This window comes from Pseudophryne corroboree, chromosome 7 (genome assembly GCF_028390025.1).
Source record: "Pseudophryne corroboree isolate aPseCor3 chromosome 7, aPseCor3.hap2, whole genome shotgun sequence".
Taxonomy (NCBI): Eukaryota; Metazoa; Chordata; class Amphibia; order Anura; family Myobatrachidae; genus Pseudophryne; species Pseudophryne corroboree.
In genome coordinates this window covers 258,488,027-258,510,282 of record NC_086450.1, presented here as the reverse complement: position 1 = coordinate 258,510,282, position 22,256 = coordinate 258,488,027, and the positions used below count along the sequence as shown (strand labels likewise).

At 40.3% G+C, this 22,256-nt stretch overlaps 3 non-coding genes across 3 annotated transcripts; all 3 read right to left on the bottom strand.

Moving 5' to 3' along the window:
* Positions 1-5,779: 5,779 nt before the first annotated feature.
* TRNAN-AUU (transfer RNA asparagine (anticodon AUU)) lies at positions 5,780-5,853 on the bottom strand. The gene has a single exon. It is a non-coding gene; the product is annotated as a tRNA-Asn (tRNA).
* A 2,251-nt stretch (positions 5,854-8,104) lies between these two features.
* TRNAN-AUU (transfer RNA asparagine (anticodon AUU)) lies at positions 8,105-8,178 on the bottom strand. Its single transcript has one exon. It is a non-coding gene; the product is annotated as a tRNA-Asn (tRNA).
* Positions 8,179-11,596: 3,418 nt separating this feature from the next.
* On the bottom strand, positions 11,597-11,670 carry TRNAN-AUU (transfer RNA asparagine (anticodon AUU)). The gene has a single exon. It is a non-coding gene; the product is annotated as a tRNA-Asn (tRNA).
* Between the last annotated feature and the right edge of the window lie 10,586 nt (positions 11,671-22,256).

Below are 22,256 nucleotides of genomic sequence, written 5' to 3'. Positions count from 1 at the left end.
ACGGTGCTAAAGGAGTGATAGGAAGAATTTCTGATTTGTGTACATTTATTTTATATCCGGAAATGGGTCCAAAGGAGGCTACTATGTCTATGATTACCGGTATAGAAACTAAAGGGTTGGACACAAAGAGCAACATGTCGTCTGCGTAGAGTGCAAGTTTCAATTCCATATTTGCTAGGGGGATACCAGAGAAATCAGTAGATGACCGAAGAGCAAGTGCTAGGGGTTCTAGGGCGATGGCAAAGAGGAGGGGAGAAAGGGGACAACCTTGTCGTGTGCCTTTCTTGATCGGGAAAGGAGGGGATAAGTAGCCATTACAGGCAATTTGGGATGAGGAATTGGTGTATAAAGTCCGAATGAAGGATATGTATTGATCAGGGATTCTAAATTTGGTCACAGTGTCAAATAGATGTGGCCAATAGACAAGATCGAAGGCCTTCTCGGCGTCAATCGATAAGATAAGATTTGGGGAGTCAGTAGACGTCACTGAGGTTAGCTTTTGGGTAGCCGCCAGAACTTTGCGGACATTGCGTACCGAGTGTCTGCCCTTAATAAAGCCGGTCTGGTCCCGATGGATTATATGGGGGAGGAGGGGATTAAGACGTTCCGCCAAAATCTTGGTTAGGATTTTATAATCACAATTCAGTAGTGAAATGGGGCGATAAGAGCCAGGATTGGAGAGATCTCTGCCCGGTTTGGGAATCACTTTGATGATGGCAGAATTAAAGTATGCAGGGACATTTTGAGTAATTAAAATATGGTTAAATACTGATTCAAGAACTGGGGTTACTTTATCAAGGAAAAAACTGTAAAATTCCCCAGAAAATCCATCAGGACCAGGAGCCTTGGCAGGTTTGAGTGACCTAATAGCCTTGCTTATTTCAAGAGTGGAAATAGGGGCAGTGAGGAGTCTGCGAACTCTCCCGGCAATTGTGGATAAGTGAGTTGGGACCAGGTATTGGTCAGCTTACGTTCGTCCATTACAGGCGAAGTTATAGGTGGGGTGCTGGGCGTAGGGTTAGGGGGGGCATAAATGTCTGTATAGAAGTCTGACATGACCTGAGAAATTTGCACCGTGGATTTGGTAAGGGAGCCATCTTGTAGTTTGAGGGGGTGGACTATCATCGGTGTCCTGGTGCCATTGAGGATGTTGGTAAGGAGTTTACTCGTCTTATTACCGAATTTGTGATATCGATAATGAGAGGAGAAAGTCATCTTATCAGACATAGACTGAAGCAATTCTTCAAGAAGGGACTTGGCAGAAAGATATTTGGATCGTGTAGTAGTGGTGGGTGTCTGGACATAAGAAGCATAGGCTTCCGTCAATGATTCCTGGAGGGTGGTATAAGAGTGGGAGAGTCGTTTTCGTAAGGAAGCCTCAAAGGCTAAAATAGAACCTCTCAGTACTGATTTGGCCGTCATCCAATAGAGTGAGGGGTCTGTAGCTAGAGCATGTTCATTATGGAAATTAAAATCAGTCCATGTCTGGTCTAAATGTTCTCGAAATTTCAGGGAGCTAAGGAGGTAGGCTGGGAATCTCCATGTTCTATATGGGGATAGCTCTTTTTTCGTGTAAAATGAGAAGGTGACAAGTGCATGGTCAATGAGTATGATAGGGTGTATGGGTGTATCTTGGACTAGGGGGAAAAGAGAGGAAGAGGGGAAAATAAAATCTATGCGAGACAGTGTGTGGTGCGCTGCAGGTAGGCAAGTAAATTCTCTCTGGGTTGGGTGTAGGGCCCTCCATACGTCTATTAATTGGAGAGTTTTCAACAGTGAAAGAAATCCCCAGGGAGGGGGGCGGGGTACGTATTCTTCGCGTGGAGGATCTATCAAGTGTGGGGTGAGCAGTCAAATTGAAGTCGCCACAGAGAATTATAGGGGCAGACATATGTGGGAGGAGTAATTTAATGAGCTTCTGGAGGAATGATCTAGAATAGACATTGGGTGCGTAAATGGAGGCAAGCGTATACGTTGCGTTAAATAATGAGAAAGATAGTATCAATATCCTGCCTTCAGGATCAGAGTAAGAGGAGAGTATTTCTATAGGTAATGTCTTGGAGCTTAAAATTACAATACCTCTGGATTTGGAATTATAGGGGGCGGAGGCCAGAATTTTCCATTTAAGCATTTGGAGTTTCAAAATCTCAGGGGGTAAAAGATGGGTTTCTTGGAGACATGCAATATCTATTGACTGTTTTTGTAAGTAGAATAAAACCTTATGGCATTTAGCCGGAGAGTGGATGCCACCGACATTGAAGGAACCTATCTTCAGCTCAGTCATATGTGTCTGGGTGAGGGGAGAATCCATCCATCTGGGTATAATTCTGCCGGGGCAAAATGGCGGTGAACCTAAATGAGAACAAACACGAGGAGAGAAAAGGGGAGGGAAACATGCAATGACAAGACATGGGGAATACATGAAAACATGGCAATGGCATGGTCAACATGCCAGGAGTCCAAAGGACATAAATGACATTCCGCAAATGTAACAATAGATATAACTGTGGGCTGATCCCATATAGTGGGATAGCACTAGACAACTGCAGATACCGGAGCATGACAGGTGTTCAGGGACCCTGTGTAAGAAGGGCTAACGTAATGGACCTTAACAACAATGTTGAGGAAAACTATAATCTCTATGTCAAATTGAATTAAAGGGTGAGATTATAAGAAGGCCCAGATCAAACAGTAAAAAAGGGGGGGTGGGGAAGGGGCTAGAGTAATAAACGGTGGACGCAGATATATTTCACATAATAACTGGGAGAAAGCAGAATTTTTTAACCATAAAGAGACAGTTCCAAGGGTGGCGAGAGTTCAAGCAGGGGTGTCAGTGATGTCAGCAGCGGAATCCTCACGGTTATCAGATAGGAAGGCGTGTGCAACTTCAGGCGTCGTGAAGTCGTAGTGGGTGTCATTAATGAAGATCCTTAGCTTAGCCGGATACATAAGGGCAAAATGTCGGTTCATGGAGACTAGCTTCGAGCAGATAGGAGAAAAGGATTTACGCATACGTGAAAGTTCCATAGAGAAGTCTTGGAAAAGGCGTAGTCGGTTTCCTTCCCAGATAAGGTTCTGAATCTTTCGCGAAGCCCTCCAGAATGGCACTTTGTGAAGATAATTTAAACATCTGAATAATGTGACCCTAGGGCGTGATTCATTCGGACGGGGTGGCGGGCCGACTCGGTGAACTCTTTCCACCACCAGGTCCTTACATTCCTCCTCGATGCCTAGTAGCTTAGGGAGAGTCACAGAAACAAAAGTTGCCAATGCTGGGCCTTTAACATTTTCAGGGAGCCCTACCACCCTGATATTATTACGACGTGAACGATTTTCAGCCTCATCAAGTTTGTTCCATAACTGATAATTTTCCTTCTGCAGTTTGATAATGTCTCCTTGTGCCAAATGCATATCATGACATAGCGCTCCTATGCGATTTTCAGAGTCTGAGACTCTGGCAGTAAGGTGCTGCAGTTGCTGTGAGATGTCTGCCACAGCCTTAGATAGCAGAGGTGACATTGTGGATTTAATAGCATCCACGATGTCGCCATACGTAGCGGGAGTATCCGGGATGCGGCGTACCTGCGGAAGATCAGTGAGCTCCTGGGGTGAAGCCACCTTCTTAGAGGCTGGGGTGGACGGGGCCGAGGAGGCGTCCGGCGCCATGTTGGGATCGGCGCGGCGCTTCTCCTGCGGTTTCTGTGAGGCCCCCGGTGCCAGGTATTTGTCCATCGGGGAAGAGGGGGTGATGCGCTGGGTAGCGGTCGCTGTGTGTAGCCGGGAACAGCTACGTATAAGCAGGTGAGCGGGTCCCTGAGCGGAGCAGCGTTTTCAAGCTGCACTCCGCATGCAGCCGGAAGCGGAAGTCCCATTTTAATTTGTTTTAATAGTATATTGACAGTATTGTTTTCTTTCAAAAATCCACTTAATTTTCTTTACCCTATTATTAAAGTGGTAATTGACAAAAACAAACTACATTGTCACCAGAAGAGCAATACAAAATGTACAAGTGATATATTAAAATCATCTTTCCAGCTTGAATTTCAATGATGCATTGGGGCAACGATTTTGTGAGAAACATCTTCACCCTTAAATAAAGATTTTCTTAATTCCTTACCTGTGTGCTAATTAGATATCACCTTGTTTTCACATTAAACATACTTCCACATGAGAAAGCAGAAAGGATGCAGTGGCGTTAATGTTTCCTGGTGTCAACCTGTATTATTTCAGTAGACATTGAAATGAGGATGCATCTTGCTGCCTTTCCAATGAAGCAAGTTTAATTTAGTAATAGGTGAAAAACCATCCCTACAAAGGTGTTAATCAGAGACTTGGCTTTGTGGACCCTTTTCAGAGAACAAATTTGTTAGCATAAAAATAAAGCCAGAAAATGAAGAGCTGTTTAATCACTCAATTGGATTTTTCTGCCAGCATTTTTCTTATTCTCTGCAACCCACTGCTAAATTGTACTTCCTATCTGTTGTTTTATAAAATCACTTAATCAAATCTGACTCTGATTACATCAGAGAAGGCCAGGTACCCTACACCATAAGAGGGGGTTTGAAATTTTGACTTGACTACTTAAAGATCACCAAAATCTGATCACAAGGTCAATTACGTCCCTGGGTGGGATTGAACCACCAACCTTCTGGTTAGTAGCCAAACACACTAACTGATTGCGCCACAGAAACACTTTGCTAAAGTGCATACTGACAAAGGCTAATAAGCATTCATCTAGAACGTTTCCTAGAAAAACTTTAAAAAGTCAATAATCTGGAGAGTTTTTGTAAGATGTTTCTTAAATCAACCAACGAAGAAACACATTGGTACTTTCCCATGATGAGTGAGTGCTTCAGGATCTCTTGCACTTACATGTGCAGCAGAGTACTGCAATGGAAGCATGCTGGGCCCATAACCCAGAGGTAGGCAGATTGAAACTATCCTCTGCTATATGCATTTTTTTTTAATTAAAGTAATCCAAAACTGGGATTGATATTTTAGCTCTTTTATTTTTACTTAAAGTACAATAACTTTTACCATTTTAATTTGTTTTAATAGTATATTGACAGTATTGTTTTCTTTCAAAAATTCACTTAATTTTCTTTACCCTATTATTAAAATGGTAATTGACAAAAACAAACTACATTGTCACCAGAAGAGCAATACAAAATGTACAAGTGATATATTAAAATCATCTTTCCAGCTTGAATTTCAATGATGCATTGGGGCAACGATTTTGTGAGAAACTTCTTCACCCTTAAATAAAGATTTTCTTAATTCCTTACCTGTGTGCTAATTAGATATCACCTTGTTTTCACATTAAACAGACTTCCACATGAGAAAGCAGCAAGGATGCAGTGGCGTTAATGTTTCCTGGTGTCAACCTGTATTATTTCAGTAGACATTGAAATGAGGATGCATCTTGCTGCCTTTCCAATGAAGCAAGTTTAATTTAGTAATAGGTGAAAAACCATCCCTACAAAGGTGTTAATCAGAGACTTGGCTTTGTGGACACTTTTCAGAGAACAAATTTGTTAGCATAAACATAAAGCCAGAAAATGAAGAGCTGTTTAATCACTCAATAGGATTTTTCTGCCAGCATTTTTCTTTTTCTCTGCAACCCACTGCTAAATTGTACTTCCTATCTGTTTTTTTATAAAATCACTTAATCAAATCTAACTACATCAGAGAAGGCCAGGTACCCTACACCATAAGAGGGGGTTTGAAATTTTGACTTGTCTACTTAAAGATCACCAAAATCTGATAACAAGGTCAATTACGTCCCTGGGTGGGATTGAACCACCAACCTTTTGGTTAATAGCCAAACACACTAACCGATTGCGCCACAGAGACACTTTGCGAAAAGTACATACTGACAAAGGCTAATAAGCATTCATCTAGAACGTTTCCTAGAAAAACTTTAAAAAGTCAATAATCTTGAGAGTTTTTGTAAGAATTTTCTTAAATCAACCGATGAAGAAACACATTGGTACTTTCCCATGATGAGTGAGTGCTTCAGGATCTCTTGCACTTACATGTGCAGCAGAGTACTGCAATGGAAGCATGCTGGGCCCATTACCCAGAGGTAGGCAGATTGAAACTATCCTCTGCTATATGCATTTTTTTGTTAATTAAAGTAATCCAAAACTGGGATTGATATGTTAGCTCTTTTATTTTTACTTAAAGTACAATAACTTTTACCATTTTAATTTGTTTTAATAGTATATTGACAGTATTGTTTTCTTTCAAAAATCCACTTAATTTTCTTTACCCTATTATTAAAATGGTAATTGACAAAAACAAACTACATTGTCACCAGAAGAGCAATACAAAATGTACAAGTGATATATAAAAATCATCTTTCCATCTTGAATTTCAAAGATGCATTGGGGCAACGATTTTGTGAGAAACATCTTCACCCTTAAATAAAGATTTTCTTAATTCCTTACCTGTGTGCTAATTAGATATCACCTTGTTTTCACATTAAACAGACTTCCACATGAGAAAGCAGCAAGGATGCATTGGCGTTAATGTTTCCTGGTGTCAACCCGTATTATTTCAGTAGACATTGAAATGAGGATGCATCTTGCTGCCTTTCCAATGAAGCAAGTTTAATTTAGTAATAGGTAAAAAACCATCCTTACAAAGGTGTTCATCAGAGACTTGGCTTTGTGGACACTTTTCAGAGAACAAATTTGTTAGCATAAAAATAAAGCCAGAAAATGAAGAGCTGTTTAATCACTCAATTGGATTTTTCTGCCAGCATATTTTTTTTCTCTGCAACCCACTGCTAAATTGTGCTTCCTAGCTATTTTTTATAAAATCACTTAATCAAATCTAACTCTGATTACATCAGAGAAGGCCAGGTACCCTACATCATAAGAGGGGGTTTGAAATTTTGACTTGTCTACTTAAAGATCACCGAAACCTGATCACAAGGTCTATTACATCCCTGGATGGGATTGAACCACCAACCTTTTGGTTAGTAGCCAAACACACTAACTGATTGCGCCACAGAGACACTTTGCTAAAGTGCATACTGACAAAGGCTAATAAGCATTCATCTAGAACGTTTCCTAGAAAAACTTTAAAAAGTCAATAATCTGGAGAGTTTTTGTAAGATGTTTCTTAAATCAACCAACGAAGAAACACATTGGTACTTTCCCATGATGAGTGAGTGCTTCAGGATCTCTTGCACTTACATGTGCAGCAAGGTACTGCAATGAAAGCATGCTGGGCCCATAACCCAGAGGTAGGCAGATTGAAACTATCCTCTGCTATATGCATTTTTTTTTTAATTAAAGTAATCCAAAACTGGGATTGATATTTTAGCTTTTATTTTTACTTAAAGTACAATAACTTTTACCATTTTAATTTGTTTTAATAGTATATTGACAGTATTGTTTTCTTTCAAAAATCCACTTAATTTTCTTTACCCTATTATTAAAATGGTAATTGACAAAAACAAACTACATTGTCACCAGAAGAGCAATACAAAATGTACAAGTGATATATTAAAATCATCTTTCCAGCTTGAATTTCAATGATGCATTGGGGCAACGATTTTGTGAGAAACATCTTCACCCTTAAATATTTTCTTAATTCCTTACCTGTGTGCTAATTAGATATCACCTTGTTTTCACATTAAACAGACTTCCACATGAGAAAGCAGCAAGGATGCAGTGGCGTTAATGTTTCCTGGTGTCAACCTGTATTATTTCAGTAGACATTGAAATGAGGATGCATCTTGCTGCCTTTCCAATGAAGCAAGTTTAATTTAGTAATAGGTGAAAAACCATCCCTACAAAGGTGTTAATCAGAGACTTGGCTTTGTGGACACTTTTCAGAGAACAAATTTGTTAGCATAAACATAAAGCCAGAAAATGAAGAGCTGTTTAATCACTCAATAGGATTTTTCTGCCAGCATTTTTCTTTTTCTCTGCAACCCACTGCTAAATTGTACTTCCTATCTGTTTTTTTATAAAATCACTTAATCAAATCTAACTACATCAGAGAAGGCCAGGTACCCTACACCATAAGAGGGGGTTTGAAATTTTGACTTGTCTACTTAAAGATCACCAAAATCTGATAACAAGGTCAATTACGTCCCTGGGTGGGATTGAACCACCAACCTTTTGGTTAATAGCCAAACACACTAACCGATTGCGCCACAGAGACACTTTGCAAAAAGTACATACTGACAAAGGCTAATAAGCATTCATCTAGAACGTTTCCTAGAAAAACTTTAAAAAGTCAATAATCTTGAGAGTTTTTGTAAGAATTTTCTTAAATCAACCAATGAAGAAACACATTGGTACTTTCCCATGATGAGTGAGTGCTTCAGGATCTCTTGCACTTACATGTGCAGCAGAGTACTGCAATGGAAGCATGCTGGGCCCATTACCCAGAGGTAGGCAGATTGAAACTATCCTCTGCTATATGCATTTTTTTTGTTAATTAAAGTAATCCAAAACTGGGATTGATATGTTAGCTCTTTTATTTTTACTTAAAGTACAATAACTTTTACCATTTTAATTTGTTTTAATAGTATATTGACAGTATTGTTTTCTTTCAAAAATCCACTTAATTTTCTTTACCCTATTATTAAAATGGTAATTGACAAAAACAAACTACATTGTCACCAGAAGAGCAATACAAAATGTACAAGTGATATATAAAAATCATCTTTCCATCTTGAATTTCAAAGATGCATTGGGGCAACGATTTTGTGAGAAACATCTTCACCCTTAAATAAAGATTTTCTTAATTCCTTACCTGTGTGCTAATTAGATATCACCTTGTTTTCACATTAAACAGACTTCCACATGAGAAAGCAGCAAGGATGCATTGGCGTTAATGTTTCCTGGTGTCAACCCGTATTATTTCAGTAGACATTGAAATGAGGATGCATCTTGCTGCCTTTCCAATGAAGCAAGTTTAATTTAGTAATAGGTAAAAAACCATCCTTACAAAGGTGTTCATCAGAGACTTGGCTTTGTGGACACTTTTCAGAGAACAAATTTGTTAGCATAAAAATAAAGCCAGAAAATGAAGAGCTGTTTAATCACTCAATTGGATTTTTCTGCCAGCATATTTTTTTTCTCTGCAACCCACTGCTAAATTGTGCTTCCTAGCTATTTTTTATAAAATCACTTAATCAAATCTAACTCTGATTACATCAGAGAAGGCCAGGTACCCTACATCATAAGAGGGGGTTTGAAATTTTGACTTGTCTACTTAAAGATCACCGAAACCTGATCACAAGGTCTATTACATCCCTGGATGGGATTGAACCACCAACCTTTTGGTTAGTAGCCAAACACACTAACTGATTGCGCCACAGAGACACTTTGCTAAAGTGCATACTGACAAAGGCTAATAAGCATTCATCTAGAACGTTTCCTAGAAAAACTTTAAAAAGTCAATAATCTGGAGAGTTTTTGTAAGATGTTTCTTAAATCAACCAACGAAGAAACACATTGGTACTTTCCCATGATGAGTGAGTGCTTCAGGATCTCTTGCACTTACATGTGCAGCAAGGTACTGCAATGAAAGCATGCTGGGCCCATAACCCAGAGGTAGGCAGATTGAAACTATCCTCTGCTATATGCATTTTTTTTTTAATTAAAGTAATCCAAAACTGGGATTGATATTTTAGCTTTTATTTTTACTTAAAGTACAATAACTTTTACCATTTTAATTTGTTTTAATAGTATATTGACAGTATTGTTTTCTTTCAAAAATCCACTTAATTTTCTTTACCCTATTATTAAAATGGTAATTGACAAAAACAAACTACATTGTCACCAGAAGAGCAATACAAAATGTACAAGTGATATATAAAAATCATCTTTCCAGCTTGAATTTCAATGATGCATTGGGGCAACGATTTTGTGAGAAACATCTTCAACCTTAAATAAAGATTTTCTTAATTCCTTACCTGTGTGCTAATTAGATATCACCTTGTTTTCACATTAAACAGACTTCCACATGAGAAAGCAGCAAGGATGCATTGGCGTTAATGTTTCCTGGTGTCAACACGTATTATTTCAGTAGACATTGAAATGAGGATGCATCTTGCTGCCTTTCCAATGAAGCAAGTTTAATTTAGTAATAGGTAAAAAACCATCCTTACAAAGGTGTTCATCAGAGACTTGGCTTTGTGGACACTTTTCAGAGAACAAATTTGTTAGCATAAAAATAAAGCCAGAAAATGAAGAGCTGTTTAATCACTCAATTGGATTTTTCTGCCAGCATATTTTTTTTCTCTGCAACCCACTGCTAAATTGTGCTTCCTAGCTATTTTTTATAAAATCACTTAATCAAATCTGACTCTGATTACATCAGAGAAGACCAGGTACCCTACATCAAAAGCAGGGGTTTGAAATTTTGACTTGTCTACTTAAAGATCACCAAAATCTGATCACAAGGTCAATTAAGTCCCTGTGTGGGTTTGAACCACCAACCTTCTGGTTAGTAGCCAAACACAATAACTGATTGCGCCACAGAGACACTTTGCTAAAGTGTATACTGACAAAGGCTAATAAGCATTCATCTAGAACGTTTCCTAGAAAAACTTTAAAAAGTCAATAATCTGGAGAGTTTTTGTAAGATGTTTCTTAAATCAACCAACGAAGAAACACATTGGTACTTTCCCATGATGAGTGAGTGCTTCAGGATCTCTTGCACTTACATGTGCAGCAGAGTACTGCAATGGAAGCATGCTGGGCCCATAACCCAGAGGTATACAGATTGAAACTATCCTCTGCTATATGCATTTTTTTTTAATTAAAGTAATCCAAAACTGGGATTGATATTTTAGCTCTTTTAATTTTACTTAAAGTACAATAACTTTTACCATTTTAATTTGTTTTAATAGTATATTGACAGTATTGTTTTCTTTCAAAAATCCACTTAATTTTCTTTACCCTATTATTAAAGTGGTAATTGACAAAAACAAACTACATTGTCACCAGAAGAGCAATACAAAATGTACAAGTGATATATTAAAATCATCTTTCCAGCTTGAATTTCAATGATGCATTGGGGCAACGATTTTGTGAGAAACATCTTCACCCTTAAATATTTTCTTAATTCCTTACCTGTGTGCTAATTAGATATCACCTTGTTTTCACATTAAACAGACTTCCACATGAGAAAGCAGCAAGGATGCAGTGGCGTTAATGTTTCCTGGTGTCAACCTGTATTATTTCAGTAGACATTGAAATGAGGATGCATCTTGCTGCCTTTCCAATGAAGCAAGTTTAATTTAGTAATAGGTGAAAAACCATCCCTACAAAGGTGTTAATCAGAGACTTGGCTTTGTGGACACTTTTCAGAGAACAAATTTGTTAGCATAAACATAAAGCCAGAAAATGAAGAGCTGTTTAATCACTCAATAGGATTTTTCTGCCAGCATTTTTCTTTTTCTCTGCAACCCACTGCTAAATTGTACTTCCTATCTGTTTTTTTATAAAATCACTTAATCAAATCTAACTACATCAGAGAAGGCCAGGTACCCTACACCATAAGAGGGGGTTTGAAATTTTGACTTGTCTACTTAAAGATCACCAAAATCTGATAACAAGGTCAATTACGTCCCTGGGTGGGATTGAACCACCAACCTTTTGGTTAATAGCCAAACACACTAACCGATTGCGCCACAGAGACACTTTGCAAAAAGTACATACTGACAAAGGCTAATAAGCATTCATCTAGAACGTTTCCTAGAAAAACTTTAAAAAGTCAATAATCTTGAGAGTTTTTGTAAGAATTTTCTTAAATCAACCAACGAAGAAACACATTGGTACTTTCCCATGATGAGTGAGTGCTTCAGGATCTCTTGCACTTACATGTGCAGCAGAGTACTGCAATGGAAGCATGCTGGGCCCATTACCCAGAGGTAGGCAGATTGAAACTATCCTCTGCTATATGCATTTTTTTTGTTAATTAAAGTAATCCAAAACTGGGATTGATATGTTAGCTCTTTTATTTTTACTTAAACTACAATAACTTTTACCATTTTAATTTGTTTTAATAGTATATTGACAGTATTGTTTTCTTTCAAAAATCCACTTAATTTTCTTTACCCTATTATTAAAATGGTAATTGACAAAAACAAACTACATTGTCACCAGAAGAGCAATACAAAATGTACAAGTGATATATAAAAATCATCTTTCCATCTTGAATTTCAAAGATGCATTGGGGCAACGATTTTGTGAGAAACATCTTCACCCTTAAATAAAGATTTTCTTAATTCCTTACCTGTGTGCTAATTAGATATCACCTTGTTTTCACATTAAACAGACTTCCACATGAGAAAGCAGCAAGGATGCATTGGCGTTAATGTTTCCTGGTGTCAACCCGGATTATTTCAGTAGACATTGAAATGAGGATGCATCTTGCTGCCTTTCCAATGAAGCAAGTTTAATTTAGTAATAGGTAAAAAACCATCCTTACAAAGGTGTTCATCAGAGACTTGGCTTTGTGGACACTTTTCAGAGAACAAATTTGTTAGCATAAAAATAAAGCCAGAAAATGAAGAGCTGTTTAATCACTCAATTGGATTTTTCTGCCAGCATATTTTTTTTCTCTGCAACCCACTGCTAAATTGTGCTTCCTAGCTATTTTTTATAAAATCACTTAATCAAATCTAACTCTGATTACATCAGAGAAGGCCAGGTACCCTACATCATAAGAGGGGGGTTGAAATTTTGACTTGTCTACTTAAAGATCACCGAAACCTGATCACAAGGTCTATTACATCCCTGGATGGGATTGAACCACCAACCTTTTGGTTAGTAGCCAAACACACTAACTGATTGCGCCACAGAGACACTTTGCTAAAGTGCATACTGACAAAGGCTAATAAGCATTCATCTAGAACGTTTCCTAGAAAAACTTTAAAAAGTCCATAATCTGGAGAGTTTTTGTAAGATGTCTCTTAAATCAACCAACGAAGAAACACATTGGTACTTTCCCATGATGAGTGAGTGCTTCAGGATCTCTTGCACTTACATGTGCAGCAAGGTACTGCAATGAAAGCATGCTGGGCCCATAACCCAGAGGTAGGCAGATTGAAACTATCCTCTGCTATATGCATTTTTTTTTTAATTAAAGTAATCCAAAACTGGGATTGATATTTTAGCTTTTATTTTTACTTAAAGTACAATAACTTTTACCATTTTAATTTGTTTTAATAGTATATTGACAGTATTGTTTTCTTTCAAAAATCCACTTAATTTTCTTTACCCTATTATTAAAATGGTAATTGACAAAAACAAACTACATTGTCACCAGAAGAGCAATACAAAATGTACAAGTGATATATAAAAATCATCTTTCCAGCTTGAATTTCAATGATGCATTGGGGCAACGATTTTGTGAGAAACATCTTCAACCTTAAATAAAGATTTTCTTAATTCCTTACCTGTGTGCTAATTAGATATCACCTTGTTTTCACATTAAACAGACTTCCACATGAGAAAGCAGCAAGGATGCATTGGCGTTAATGTTTCCTGGTGTCAACCCGTATTATTTCAGTAGACATTGAAATGAGGATGCATCTTGCTGCCTTTCCAATGAAGCAAGTTTAATTTAGTAATAGGTAAAAAACCATCCTTACAAAGGTGTTCATCAGAGACTTGGCTTTGTGGACACTTTTCAGAGAACAAATTTGTAAGCATAAAAATAAAGCCAGAAAATGAAGAGCTGTTTAATCACTCAATTGGATTTTTCTGCCAGCATATTTTTTTTCTCTGCAACCCACTGCTAAATTGTGCTTCCTAGCTATTTTTTATAAAATCACTTAATCAAATCTGACTCTGATTACATCAGAGAAGACCAGGTACCCTACATCAAAAGCAGGGGTTTGAAATTTTGACTTGTCTACTTAAAGATCACCAAAATCTGATCACAAGGTCAATTAAGTCCCTGTGTGGGTTTGAACCACCAACCTTCTGGTTAGTAGCCAAACACAATAACTGATTGCGCCACAGAGACACTTTGCTAAAGTGTATACTGACAAAGGCTAATAAGCATTCATCTAGAACGTTTCCTAGAAAAACTTTTAAAAAGTCAATAATCTGGAGAGTTTTTGTAAGATGTTTCTTAAATCAACCAACGAAGAAACACATTGGTACTTTCCCATGATGAGTGAGTGCTTCAGGATCTCTTGCACTTACATGTGCAGCAGAGTACTGCAATGGAAGCATGCTGGGCCCATAACCCAGAGGTATACAGATTGAAACTATCCTCTGCTATATGCATTTTTTTTTAATTAAAGTAATCCAAAACTGGGATTGATATTTTAGCTCTTTTAATTTTACTTAAAGTACAATAACTTTTACCATTTTAATTTGTTTTAATAGTATATTGACAGTATTGTTTTCTTTCAAAAATCCACTTAATTTTCTTTACCCTATTATTAAAGTGGTAATTGACAAAAACAAACTACATTGTCACCAGAAGAGCAATACAAAATGTACAAGTGATATATTAAAATCATCTTTCCAGCTTGAATTTCAATGATGCATTGTGGCAACGATTTTGTGAGAAACATCTTCACCCTTAAATATTTTCTTAATTCCTTACCTGTGTGCTAATTAGATATCACCTTGTTTTCACATTAAACAGACTTCCACATGAGAAAGCAGCAAGGATGCAGTGGCGTTAATGTTTCCTGGTGTCAACCTGTATTATTTCAGTAGACATTGAAATGAGGATGCATCTTGCTGCCTTTCCAATGAAGCAAGTTTAATTTAGTAATAGGTGAAAAACCATCCCTACAAAGGTGTTAATCAGAGACTTGGCTTTGTGGACCCTTTTCAGAGAACAAATTTGTTAGCATAAAAATAAAGCCAGAAAATGAAGAGCTGTTTAATCACTCAATTGGATTTTTCTGCCAGCATTTTTCTTTTTCTCTGCAACCCACTGCTAAATTGTACTTCCTATCTGTTGTTTTATAAAATCACTTAATCAAATCTAACTCTGATTACATCAGAGAAGGCCAGGTACCCTACACCATAAGAGGGGGTTTGAAATTTTGACTTGTCTACTTAAAGATCACCAAAATCTGATAACAAGGTCAATTACGTTCCTGGGTGGGATTGAACCACCAACCTTTCTGACCGTTCATTCTCTGTCTCCTCTCATGACTCCACCTCCCCCTCACTTCCAATAACTGTAGGGGTACCCCAAGGTTCTGTCCTTGGTCCTCTTCTCTTCTCTCTCTATACGTCCTCACTAGGTAAGCTCATTAGTTCTTTTGATTTCCAATATCATCTCTATGCTGATGACACTCAAATCTATCTTTCCTCTCCAGACCTCTCCCCTACTCTCCTCACTCGTATCTCCAACTGTCTCTCTGCTATCTCTTCCTGGATGTCCCAGCGCTTTCTTAAACTTAACATGTCTAAGACCGAGCTGATCATCTTCCCTCCCTCCCGCATAACCTCACCTCCTACAATCTCATTATCTATTGATGGCACTACTATCTCCTCTTTCGTCTCTTTCTTTCTTTCGTCTCTTTCTTTCGTCTCTTTCTTTCTTTCGTCTCTTTCTTTCTTTCTTTCTTTCTTTCTTTCGTCTCTTTCTTTCTTCTCTTTCTTTCGTCTCTTTCTTTCGTCTCTTTCTTTCGTCTCTTTCTTTCTTTCTTTCTTTCGTCTCTTTCTTTCTTTCTTTCTTTCTTTCGTTTCTTTCTTCTCTTTCTTTCTTTCGTCTCTTTCTTTCTTTCGTCTCTTTCTTTCGTCTCTTTCTTTCTTTCTTTCTTTCGTCTCTTTCGTCTCTTTCTTTCTTTCGTCTCTTTCTTTCTTTCTTTCTTTCTTTCTTTCGTTTCTTTCTTTCTTTCGTTTCCTTCTTTCTTTCTTTTGTCTCTTTCTTTCTTTCTTTCTTTCTTCTCTTTCTTCTCTTTCTTTCGTCTCTTTCTTTCGTCTCTTTCTTTCTTTCGTCTTTCTTTCTTTCTTTCTTTCTTTCTTTCATTTCTTTCTTTCTTTCTTTTTCTTTCTTTCTTTCTTTCTTTCTTCTCTTTCTTTCTTTCTTCTCTTTCTTTCTTTCTTTCTTTCTTTCTTTCTTTTCTTTCTTTCTTTCTTTCTTTTTTTCGTCTCTTTCTTTCTTTCGTCTCTTTCTTTCTTTCTTTCTTTCTTTCGTCTCTTTCTTTCTTTCGTCTCTTTCTTTCTTTCTTTCTTTCTTTCTTTCGTCTCTTTCTTTCTTTCGTCTCTTTCTTTCTTTCTTTTGTTTCTTTCTTTCTTTCGTTTCTTTCTTTCTTTCGTCTCTTTCTTTCGTCTCTTTCTTTCTTTCGTCTCTTTCTTTCTTTCTTTCGTTTCTTTCTTTCGTTTCTTTCTTTCTTTCGTTTCTTTCTTTCGTTTGTTTCTTTCTTTCGTTTCTTTCTTTCTTTCTTTCTTTCTTTCTTTCTTTCTTTCTTTCGTCTCTTTCTTTCTTTTTTCGTCTCTTTCTTTCGTCTCTTTCTTTCGTCTCTTTCGTTCGTCTCTTTCTTTCTTTCTTTCTTTCGTCTCTTTCTTTCGTCTCTTTCTTTCTTTCTTTCTTTCTTTCGTCTCTTTCTTTTGTCTCTTTCTTTCTTTCGTCTCTTTCTTTCTTTCTTTCTTTCTTTCGGCTCTTTCTTTCTTTCTTTCGTTTCTTTCTTTCTTTCTTTCTTTCTTTCTTTCTTTCTTTCTTTCGTCTCTTTCTTTCTTTCTTTCTTTCTTTCTTTCGTCTCTTTCTTTCGTCTCTTTCTTTCTTTCTTTCTTTCTTTCGTCTCTTTCTTTCTTTCTTTCTTTCTTTCGTCTCTTTCTTTCGTCTCTTTCTTTCTTTCTTTCTTTCTTTTGTCTCTTTCTTTCTTTCTTTCTTTCGTCTCTTTCTTTCGTCTCTTTCTTTCTTGGGACTGCCTGCCGCAATGTGTAAAAAGGGGGAATCTGCTTGCCGCAATGTGTAAAAAGGGGGAATCTGCTTGCCGCAATGTGTAACAAGGGTACGCTGTCTGCCGCTATGTTTAACAAGGGCAGGCTGTCTGCCGTTATGTGAAAAAAGTGTACGCTGTCTGCCGCTATGTTTTACAAGGGCAGGCTGTCTGCCGTTATGTGTAAAAAGTGTACGCTGTCTGCCGCTATGTGTAACAAGGGCACGCTGTCTGCCGTTGTGTAAAAAAGGGGGATGCTGTCTGCCGTAATGTGTAAAAAGAGGACGCTGTCTGCCGTAATGTGTAAAAAGAGGAATCTGTCCGCCGTAAGGTGTAAAAGGGTCTCTACCTGGTGTAGTGGTTCTACTGTGCGGCGTAATTTGAATAATGGAGACTACTGTGCACCGTTTAATGAATTGGTATTATTTTGTGGCCACACCCCTTAATCACGAAGCCACGCCACTATGTATTTTTGCGCGCGCCTAAGGCGCGCACTGCCCCTGTTTTGCATGCAGGGGTGGGGCTCCAATGCCGTTTCTTGCACACACTGCTAAAATGTCTAGTTACGGCACTGTTGCTAGGTATCCACTTCCCTGAGCAGGCCCCCCTCACCAGATCCTCTCCAGGGGTGAGGGGGTGTACTTGGATGGGATGGGGGGGGGGGGCAAGCCATTTTGTCGCACATGGGCCCACTGCTCGCTAGTTCCGCCACTGGGGGGCACGTCTAAAACTCTTCAGTCCGTTCTGGATTCATTCGGACCTGGACTCGTGGGTTTTACAAATAGTGTCCCAAGGGTACAAACTGGGGTTTCAATACGTTCCCCCTCACGGATTGTTCAAATCAGCCTTAGTCAGCAGGGAGAAGGTTTTTATTCAAGCCTCTTCGTGGTCCCGAAGCCGGACGGCTCAGTCAGACCAATCTTAAATCTGAAATCCCTTAATTTCTACCTAAAGAAATTCAATTTCAAGATGGAATCTCTTAGGGTAGTGATCTCCAGTCCGGGGGATAAAGGAGATTTCATGGTTTTGGTAGACATAAAGGATGCCTACTTACATGTTCCCATTTAGCCACTGCATCAAGCTACCTGAGGTTTGCAATTCAGGATTGTCATTACCAATTTCAGACGTTGCCGTTTGGTCTGTCCACGGCTCCGAGGATTTTCACCAGGGTGATAGCGGAAATGATGGTTCTCCTTCGCAAGCAAGGAGTCACAATTATCCCGTACTTGGATGATCTCCTGATAAAGGCGAGATCCAGGTACCAGTTGGTGCAAAACATCTACTCTCCCTGACAGTTCTTTAACAACATGGTTGGCTCCTAAACTTTCCAAAATCGCAGTTGGTCCTAATGACGCGGTTGTTGTTTTTGGGAGTGATACTGGACACAGAAGAGGTTTTCATCTAGTGGAATGGCTCTGGAGATCCTGAGTCTGGTCAAACAAATTCTGAAACCAGCAAGAGTGTTAATCCATCAATGCATTCGGTTGCTGGGGAAGATGGTTGCGGCCTACGAGGCCATTCAGTTTGGCAGGTTCCATGCAAGAGTGTTCCTGTGGGACCTGTTGGACAAGTGGTCCGGATCCCACCTACACATGCACCGGAGGATAATCCTGTCTTCCAAGACCAGAATCTCACTCCATTGGTTGCTGCACAGTTCTCACCACCTAGAGGGGCGATGGTTTGGGATCCAGGACTGGATCCTAGGGACCACGGATGCAACCCTCCGAGGCTGGGGAGCAGTCACACAGGGGGAAAACATCCAAGGAAGATGGTCAAGTCAGGAAAGTTGTCTCCACATAAATGTTCTGGAGATAAGGGCCATTTAATAACTGCAGACACAGTACGCACTGGGACTGGTGCCCAGCATCCTCTACGGACTAAGAGAAAAGGATTTACCAGTAGGTATTAAAATCCTATTTTCTCTAACGTCCTAGAGGATGCTGGGGACTCCGTAAGGACCATGGGGATAGACGGGCTGCGCAGGAGACATGGGCACTTTAAGAAAGACTTTAGTTCTGGGTGTGCACTGGCTCCTCCCTCTATGCCCCTCCTCCAGACCTCAGTTTGATACTGTGCCCAGTGGAGACTGGGTGCTTTTCAGGAGCTCTCCTGAGCTTTCTGACAGAAAGTATTTTGTTAGGTTTTTAATTTTCAGGGAGCACTGCTGGCAACAGACTCCCTCATCGAGGGACTGAGGGGAGAGAAGCAGCCCTACTCTCTGAGTTGCAAGGTCCTGCTTCTTAGGCTACTGGACACCATTAGCTCCAGAGGGATTGGTACGCAGGATCTCACCCTCGCCGTCCGTCCCAGAGCCGCACCGCCGTCCCCCTCGCAGAGCCGGAAGATAGAAGCCGGGTGAGTATGAGAAGAAAAGAAGACTTCAGAGGCGGCAGAAGACTTCATGATCTTCACTGAGGTAACGCACAGCACTGCAGCTGTGCGCCTTTGCTCCCATACACCTCACATACTCCGGTCACTGTAAGGGTGCAGGGGGGGCGCCCTGGGCAGCAATATAAACCTCTTTCGCAAAAATATAACATATATACAGCTGGGCACTGTATATATGTATGAGCCCCCGCCAATTTTACAGTTTAAGCGGGACAGAAGCCCACCTCCGAGGGGGCGGGGCTTCTCCCTCAGCACTCACCAGCGCCATTTTTTCTCCACAGCACCGCTGAGAGGAAGCTCCCCGGACTCTACCCTGCTTATACCACGTTAGACAAGAGGGTTGAAAAGAGGGGGGGGGCACATAATTCGCAAATTACATACAGCAGCACTACTGGGCAAACATTAAGTTACTGTTTTATTCCTGGGTTATATAGCGCTGGGGTATGTGCTGGCATACTCTCTCTCTGTCTCTCCAAAGGGCCTTGTGGGGAAACTGTCTTCAGAAAAAGCATTCACTGTGTGAGTGGTGTGTCGGTACACGTGTGTCGACATGTCTGAGGAAGAAGGCTATGTTAGAGAGGAGCGGGAGCAAATGAATGTGGTGTCTCCGTCGACAGCTGATTGGATGGATATGTGGAATGTTTTAAATGCTAGTGTAAACTCATTGCACAAAAGATTAGACAAGGCAGAAGCTTTGGGACAGTCAGGGACAGTAACCCCCTGTCGCTGACAAGAGGGTACATATGTACAAGGGAAAGAAGCCTGAGGTAACCTTTCCCCCCTCACACGAGCTGAACGAGTTATGTGAAAAAGCTTGGGAATCTCCAGATAAAAGACTGCAGATTTCCAAAAGGATTCTTATGGCGTATCCTTTCCCATCAACGGATAGGTTACGATGGGAATCCTCCCCTAGGGTGGACAAAGCATTAACACGCTTATCCAAGAAGGTAGCCCTCCCGTCCCAGGATACGGCTACCCTCAAAGAGTGTGCTGACCGCAAACAGGAGATTACCCTGAAGTCCATTTATACACATTCAGGTACCTTACTCAGACCGGCAATTGCGTCGACCTGGGTGTGTAGTGCTGTAGCGGCATGGACAAATGCCTTATCTGAGGGGATGGATAGCCTAGACAAGGATACTATTTTATTGACCCTGGGGCATATAAGAGAAGCTGTCCTATATATGTGTGTATGCAAACTACCGGTGGTGCTGCAGGGCCCACACCCTTTTACTTGTCTTGTAGAGCAGCTCTGAAGCTGTTACAGTGCCCAGCTGCTGCAAGAAATCAGCTTGAATGCTTCAGGGGCTTGGGCATGGCCAACATGAGCCCCACACCGAAGGAGGGTGGGGGTGTTTAATGCAAACTTGGGGTTATCCAAGCGCCGCAAAAGGCCGCAATGCCCCGCATGCCCCTTTTCTCTTTTCATATACAGATGAGGGTTCCAGCCAACTTTGGCCCACTGCTTGGATGACATCACCGTATGCAAATCCGTCTGCTGCAGACCTTCCCCCAGGAATGCTTGCAATAGTTGTTGCATATGGTTTAATGTCTGAGGGTGCTTCAGTATTAGGCAGCCTTCCGTCCTCCCATGTTCATCTGAAAAGATGTGGTCTCCCTGCAGTTGTTGTCCCCAGACGAGAGTTCCCTTGTGCTTCCTCAGTTAAATCTCCTTAACTTGACGAGGGTGTGCCCGAGCAGCCGCCCTCCCCAGCCCTATCCCAACACATACTTATCTTGCATATGAGATCTCTTGATCATGAAGATAGTTATCACAGGTTGAGGTTCATCCTGGCCCCGCTCCCCGCTGGAGAGCGCTGATGGGGACAGCAGCGGGGCTTCAGCAGCAGGGTGAGTATGTGTGGCCAGAGACCTCCCTTCCCATGTGCAGGCCTGCAGAGTGTGCCGCGCAGGATGGGGCATGTGGCACTCTCCCTCCCTGGGGCTCTTCCAGATGTAGCTCCTCAGCAGTATTTTTCCCGGGCTGCGCGGCGCTCTCCCCGACTGGCATCCGCCCTGGAACACTGCCTTCCTCAACGCAACATCAGCAGGGGGCCCGGGCCTCATCACCATCCCAGGTCTTTCTCATGTATGTATCATGTATGTGTGTGTGATATATGTATGAATCATATATGTTTGTGATATCTATCTATCTATCTATCTATCTATCTATCGTGTGTGTGATATATGTATGTATCTATCATGTATGTGTTATATGTATGTATCACACCTTCCTCTATACATATACATACATACATACATACATACATACATACACACACCTATATCTGTACGTACACTGACATACACACACCAACATCATAAACACGCTGACCCCTAAACGTACACCAACGTACCCACACCTGCATCTATACCTACACATGCTGACACGTGGACGTACACCGGCTTACCCACATGTGAATCTATACATACATGTGCTGACACCTGGTCATACACTGATGTACCCACACCTAACATCTATACATACGCATGCTGCTAACACCTGGACGTATACAGACGTACCCACATTTGCATCCATGCATATATAGATGTAGGTGTGTGTACGTCAGTGTACGTCCAGGTGTCAACGCGTGTATGTATAGATGCAGGTGTGGGTACGTCTGTGTATGTCCAGGTGTCAGAATGTGTATGTATAGATGCAGGTGTGGGAACGTCAGTGTAGGTTCAGGTGTCAGCGCGTGTATGTATAGATACAGGTGCTTGTATGTCCAGATGTCAGTGCATGTATGTATAGATGCAAGTGTGGGTACGTCGGTGTATGTCCATTTGTCAGCACGTGTATATATAGATGCAGGTGCTTGTATGTTGGTGTATGTCCAGGTGTCAGCATGTGTATGTATAGATGCAGGTGTGGGAATGTTGGTGTATGTCCAGGTGTCAGGGCGTGTATGTATGGATATTAGGTGTGGGTACATCAGTGTATGTCCAGGTGTTAGCGCATGTATGTATAGAT